Source organism: Equus asinus, chromosome 11 (genome assembly GCF_041296235.1).
Source record: "Equus asinus isolate D_3611 breed Donkey chromosome 11, EquAss-T2T_v2, whole genome shotgun sequence".
Taxonomy (NCBI): Eukaryota; Metazoa; Chordata; class Mammalia; order Perissodactyla; family Equidae; genus Equus; species Equus asinus.
In genome coordinates, this window is record NC_091800.1 from 77,707,235 (window position 1) to 77,714,729 (window position 7,495).

The window sequence follows — 7,495 nt, forward strand, 5'->3', positions numbered from 1 at the left end:
TTAATGGATCATACTAGATTAGTGGAGATTCACTGGTGTTTATAATACCTAGAAGTTCAAGAACGGAGCCAAGGAATCTTTAAGGCAACTCTCCAGGTAATTCTAGAATACACCTCTGTTGGCAAATCTACTGGATTGAATCAATTCTGAGGTCTTGGTCAGATATATTATGTTCTGATTCTGAATTTACCTCTTTGTGAGGTGGTAGTTTGAGACACCACTTCATTTCTTCAGCCTTAAATACTATAAAATCTTAGTGTCCCTTCCTGGGAGACTCAAGAGAATAAAAGCAAAATTCGTTATATAATTCAGCTGCTGCATCACTTTGGCTCAAAGAAAACTGAGTGATTTAGAAAACTAATCTAAGCCTGGGAAAAATATCTCAGGACTGATACATACTGTGAAAGATTCAGAGTGGAAGAAAATCTTAAGAAGATCCTCTACAAAATGCTTTTCAAGTACTTTACTCTGACAAATCACTATAATTATTCTTTATACAAAAGGAGAATGGAGTCTGCAGACTTTATCCAATCAATGAAAAGAAAGTCGAAAATCAGAGTGCTTTTGATGACAGCTTTTTCCTATAGCATTGAATCTTTGACGTTGAGGCCATTTTCTATGAATACATTCCAAACCTAGTATCCAGAAAAACTTGCACATAAATGAGATTCTTCTCTGTGTTAATTTTTATGTTTGTTTATTCTTTGAGTATTTTCTTTTGTTAAAAGAACAGTAACAATGGCTCTCTAATGACAGTATAAATTCAATAACTGCTTAATTTTATTGTCCAGTGGAAAACAAAATCTCAGATTGTTATTCTTCTACAAAGGCAAAAGGACATTTAGTATCACGTTTAGTTGAGCTCTGAGGAGAGACTCGCTACAAGTGATCTAATAAAAAAAATATTATGTCTGGATAAAAACTTAGGGAATTTCTTATAGGATGAGTCTGGCAGCATCACAATTTGCAAAATGTTAAAGGGAGATTTTCAGTTTTATTTTCATTTGTAGGAAGAGAGAAAATGATAGAACAGTCCATAGAGACTCAGCATCTACCAAGAGCTCCAGGACCCCCGCACCAACAGCACATTCACGTTTAAGGCATCACATTAAGAGCTCCCAGAGTAAATAGTTTCCTTTCCCTCCATAGCCATAGTCCCCATATGTAGACAAATTAATGAAGGTGGATTCTGGAGCTGTACATAAATATTCAACTAGTGTCTGTATTTATGCCCCAGCTTACAAATAACTAATGGTCGACTGAGCCAAAATAATCATATATGCTAGACATGTAGGAAGGATTGCTGATTTCATTTATTATACCACCTGTGAACCTCCTAGGGGAAGGGCAGTCTAGTGAAATATTTTGGTGTGCTGACACAATTTTGTACTTGTTTATGAGGTTGCGCCAGCCTATTCCTAATTTCCTGTTGTAATTCTTTGCTTCAAAGGCCAAGTCCACACATGGGAAGAATATTTTCTGCAAACAATCTTCTCACAGCTCTGCTATCTCTGTCTCCAACTGCCTCTCTGGGTCTTCTGTTCCCTTTATACTTCTAACAGTCATGAGGGATTTAAGTTAGCATTTGGGGCAGAGCAAAAGCAATAGCAATGGAAGTTTAAGGTGCTTTGTCAATTACTCAATTTTGGTTCTTCTAGAATACAGGGGAGAATAACTCTCTTTTCTAATTCCTGAGCTACAAAGGACCCTGGAAAGAGTTTTTACTCCAATGAATTTCACCAAAAGATCAAGCAGAGATAAACTGATCTTGCTTTCAAGCCCACCACCTCTCTACAAACCTGTTTCTATCATAAGCAAAGTATTGGTATAATGTGGACAGCCTGGAAATATTAGTACGACTCCTTTAGGAGGCATTGGCAGGATCCTCTCCTGGGGGATTAGTTATTTCACTTTTTAAGGCTCTTTATTAAGATGTGCTAATCCCAGCTGGGATGCTCTGTATTATCAAAACTGGGCAGAAAAGGTAGACATTTCTGTCATTATATCTATTGAAGAATACCTGAAGGATTGCATATTATGAAGACTTTCGGTTTTAAAGTATCTTTTGTTGCTCACTAAATACAATTTCAATGTTGATTGGACTTATGCCTATCTGTATAGTCTTAACACCCATATTTTGATGTAACAATATTTTGATCTTTGGATGTTTGGTCCACCTTAAGAATTGACAGATATTTTAAGAGATGTGGATTTTTGATGCTGAATGTCAGCTAGAATACGTCAGTCCAATGGAATCCATTGCTCAACCAAAGACGAAAATATAGCAATAGATGTCATTGACTTTTCTGTAGATATTGGACAAGTTAGAAAGCTATCAGTGTGAGGCAGTTTGAGTAGGAGCAGGAGAATGGAATCAGTAACATCTGGATGTTCTCACTCAGAATGATTTCCAAATTCCCTGACTGCTGAGGAACTGAAAGTATTGTAATATTAAACAATGATCACTTTCAATGTATGTCAATGATTTTTCCCTTCTTTGTAAATTCTGGCATCCTCAAACATAGCAAAAAATGATAATAATGCCTGGCCAATGGCTTAAAAAGAATTTAAAAAAAAAATGAACATGCAAATAAAAATGGTAATTAGAGTCCAGAGGGCACATTGCTTAAATGATAATTTGTTTGTTGTGCCTAAATATTGCAAAGGTTTCTGGTATGCACATCATGTTGGACCATATGTTATTCTGTTTTGCTTACACCAAAATAATTGCTATTGCCTGGGCTTTTGACTCAATCTTTTCTTTTCTTATATACACCTTAATGATCACATTATTAAAAGTGTCGGTATGAGTCTGTAGGGTAACAGTAAATACATTTCTTCCTGAGCTGATTTTTTTTTCTTGTAATGTATACATTTTTATAAGTCCTTGAATATTTAAGGTGTACTTTCCAAAGCCATTCCTAAAGAAACTCAACTTTTTTGTTTTATCTAATTATCTAACAAATTAATACAACAAGGGAGCTCATTAAATGCAAACGAGGAAGAGGGAAAAGGTGTTGCTAGAACTTAATTAGCAAGATACAAAGATACCAATTAACACCTATAGCTCAGGAAAGAAAAAACTTTTTTCATGTGGCAGCATCAAAAAATAAATTCACAGCTGGTTACACATATTAAGTGGAGTGCAGATGAATTTTAGTCTTCTGTCGGTATTGAGACCTCAGAAGTAAGTAAGAGGGGAGGGGAAGCAAGAGAGAAAGACTTCTCCTCTAGCCAGGAAAGCACTATTTTGTTAATTTGGATGCCTTGTGCTCAGGTGTTTGGAAAAGAGTCAGCATTTAAGGGGCAGATTGTACACAAATTCCAAGCCAATAACATTTTATTGTTTTCAATCCTTTCTATAGACATCTTCTCTAAAAATCTGTATAAAACTTATAATGATCATTTCTGTCAATTTTATAATTATTTTCTGAAATCTAGTGACTTGTGTGATAAAATAAATCTCCAAGACATAAATCTTCTTAGTTTCCTTAGTTTAACTATGTATGAACTCAGAAGTGTGTTTTGTTTTAAGTTTTCTAAAGGACTATGAATAGTTCAAAGCCATCACAAATCAGTGTGACTTGATGAAATGTAACATTTTAAAAGGCAACTGTTTAGTACTTAGAATTGTGCATTTCTCAAGATCACTTAAACCGGGCACCCATGATTACCCCTACTAAGTACATAATTAAGGTAGGGAGGTGAAGCTCTGAGTGAGAAGCCAGCGTGCTCATGCATATTTCAATAAATAAAGGGAGATGTGGAAATGAGTATTGACCTAAAATAGTGTGATGCCAAACTTCCCTGAGGTAACATTTTTAAACTTTTACTTGGAGATAATTTCAAGCTCACAGAAAAATTGCAAGAATAGTACAAAGAGCTCCCATAAACCCTTTTCCCAGATTGTTTCAGCATTTCCATGTGCTGTGTGTGTGTATGTGTGTCTTTCTACTCTCACACACTCAGCATTTGAAAGCACATTGCTGATAGAATGCCCCTATCCTTCTTAACGCTCTAGTGTAGTAAATGTCGTAAGAACAAGGACACTCTGTTTCTTGAGGTCAGTATTGTTATCATTTCAGGAAATGTAACATTGATAGAACACTTTGATCTACTATCCATAGTCCAAATTGATCCAATTTGCAAATTGATCCAATAACATCCTTTATACCACATATTTCATCACATATTGCATTGGTTATAATGTCTCTTTGAATCTCCCTTAAACTTGAAATGAGTCCTCAGCCTTTTATTTGTCTTTCATGGCATTGACACATTTGAAGAAATTTTAAAAATAAGTGTTCTTCATTTTGGCTTTGGGTGATCTTCTCTAAAGATTTGGTTCAGTTTACGCATCCTCAATCGTAATACTACTTATACGCTGCTGTGTCCTCTCAGAGTATCTGTACTGGAGCCACACAGTTATCCACCTGCCCTCATTAATGTTGATTGTAATTACGCTAATTCGGTCTAGTTTATTCACTGTTTAGATCTATAGGATAATTTTAAATTTGGTTATATTTTGGCTAGCGATCAGAATGACTTTAAACAACATACATATTCTGATGAGTCGTGTTGCGTATCTTACTAAATTAAATATGACATATAAATGGCAAGCAATAGGATAGATTGGAGTATATGAGGAAGCCATTTGGTGAAAAGCAAATTCAGCATGACTTTGTTTTTCCTTAAGGGCCTGACATGGCCATTGAACATGCATTGTATATCTGCTTTGAACATTTCCTGTGTCCCAAAGACAAGAAAAAGGCCCTTAAGATAAAGGTGCAGCTTCCCCTACTTTAACATTTACTTAAGGATAACCTTCTCTCCCTAGACTAGGAACTGGTTGCTGTGCTCATCTGTGACCACTCATCTGGAGACAACAGACTCAACACCCTGCTGTGTCCACTGAGACAGCAGACCTACTGCGTGCTGTGTCCATCAATTGCTATGCTGACTGAGCAGTCTTGGGACTATTGTAAAAGGGACATTTCAATCATATGTGAAACATCCTCTTTGAGGGTATATAACCACTCTGTACAGCCTACTTTTTTGGTGCCCTTCCTTCCTTGGAGAAGGAATGCCCCAGGCCATGGTCCTTGCATTTTGCCTCAGAATAAACTAACCAAAATTTTCATTTATAGATTGGTTATGGATTATTTTCATCAACAAATATATTTCTACTGTTTTAGACTGCTATTGGCAAACGAACAGCATTCTAATATCAAAGCCTTAATTCACATTCAGTTAAAAAACATTTCCAATATTTTTAATGATCATAAAATTAAAATACATGCTTGAAAATCCAATTTTTGGATAGGGGAGAAAAAAATTTTAATTTGCAGTATACGACTTGTACCAATTTTAACTGTGTATCTTATTTCCTAAAAGAGCATGCCAATAAAATCATATGCTTAGTCAAAATATTGGCTACATTTCTTTACCATCAAAAGAGACTTTATACTAAGTTAACATTAATAAGAAGATGAATAGGTAACTTGCTGTCTGGTTGGGAAGATAAAACAAGTCCATAAAGTGTAGGGTAGTGTAAAAAGTGGTATGTAATAACAATAGAAGTACACTTAATGTGCCATTTTTTAGCCAAGTTATTTTCAACATTAAAAACTCAGATCAAAAAATAAAATGACCCTAATCACCCTCTAAGTCCTGCTATATTTTGTTTGCTTTGTTTCAGATATTCCTCTTAATATATGATCAATTATTCTAATCTGAACCAACTGACTTCTGGGTTTCCTGAAAGTTATTCTGAAACTTCCTATCTCCTGGGTTACAGCCACTATTTCTTGGGTCCCCATATATTTCCATTTTGTTTTTACCCCCTTGTTTTGCTGAGGTACATTCTCAAACTTCTCTTCAGAAATTATGTAAAGAGAATTTACTTAGTTCTTGTAAATCTAAAACTGTCATTTCTTGTTCTGATATTTTTAGAATGATAATTTGGCTAAATAAGGAATTCCTAGAATTTTAGGTTCACAATCATTTTCTCTAAGCATTTTGCAGACACCGTTCCTCAGTAAGTCTAGGGTCCAGAATTGCTGATGTGAATTCTAAAGCCAGGGAGTTCTACTTTCACCTAGGATGCAGAATTTGAAAGTAAGTTAGTAGCAAGCTAATAGTAAGAAAAAGTTAGACATACTATAAAATCATATTCATTCTTGATATCTCAGAAAGCTAAGATTTCAGGGAAAGAAAATAGCATGAAACCTAAGGAAAGACAAGCCCTTGGAAGAGAGATGGAACGTGAAGATTGATACATTTGCAGCAGAGTGTGAGAGGAAGATGAGTCCACCATTGTCGCTTCCATTGATATGAGCAAACTTCGTGCCAGGGTTTGGCAGACAGAATATGGTAGAGGTAAAGCTGTGCCAGTTTCTGTGCCCAGGCCTTGAGGAAATGGCAACTTCTACTTTCTCTCTTTTGAAGAACTCTCAGAATCCTTGGCTGCCATGCTGGAAGTCAAGTCTGACCTCTTTTAGATCTCCATACTGGACAAGCCACTCATGGACACTGGTCAACAGTGCCTCTGAGCACAGCATTCTAGCCATTCTTACAGGTGCCAGATGTGTGCAAGCAGCTAAACTGAACCTTACAAATGTGGGGGACTGGCATTGGCCACCCTAAGATACGTCTCTACGGCATGAGGATTATTTTGGGCTGGTTACTTTTAAAAAACTGCAGACATGACAGAAACTCTGAAAAGTAGAATTCACTTACCCTTTGTTAAGAGACATTTACATTTGCAAAGGAAATCTCCATCTGTAAAGGTGTCTCCCACTCTGTACCAGGAAGGAGGGATGACTTTATCTCTAGAAACTGTCGTCAATGCAGAAGTCAAGGACTTAAATCTGCATAATAACCCTACTCTTGTTTACTGTGCTTTTCTGGTAATCTCCCATAACTGACTCTCCCTACCCCAACATCCTCCTCTGCCTTTAGCTGAGGAGGGCATTCAAGATGAGAATCTCTGCCATTTTGGAGAGTTGCTCAGTTTTTCAGTGTCTCTCCCATGTATACATGCTATAAAGCTTTGTTTAATTTTCTTCTGTTATTCTGTCTCATGTGAATTTAATTCATTGTCTGGCCAGAAGGACACACAGTGGGTAGAGGAAATGTCTTCCTCCCTTACACAAAGGACTTCACTTGTCAGCTGAATAAAACATAATGTCCTCAGTTACCACATAATGAGGGGATATCTCTCAAAATTCTGAATCACAAAATCTTGAGCTATGATAAAATGATTGCTGTTTTAAGTTGTACGTGTTGATGTTAATTGTTATTCAGCGATAAATAACCGGAACAGTGGAGCTGATAGAGTCTCTTATGTTGTTTTAGACTTACATCCAAAACTTCATTATAGGCAACATATATGTAAGTATGAACCATATGACCTGCCACTATTTGACATTCTTTCACCTAAAAAAGTAAATTTCATAATTTTCAACTAAATATTAATTTTAAGATGTACTCTGGG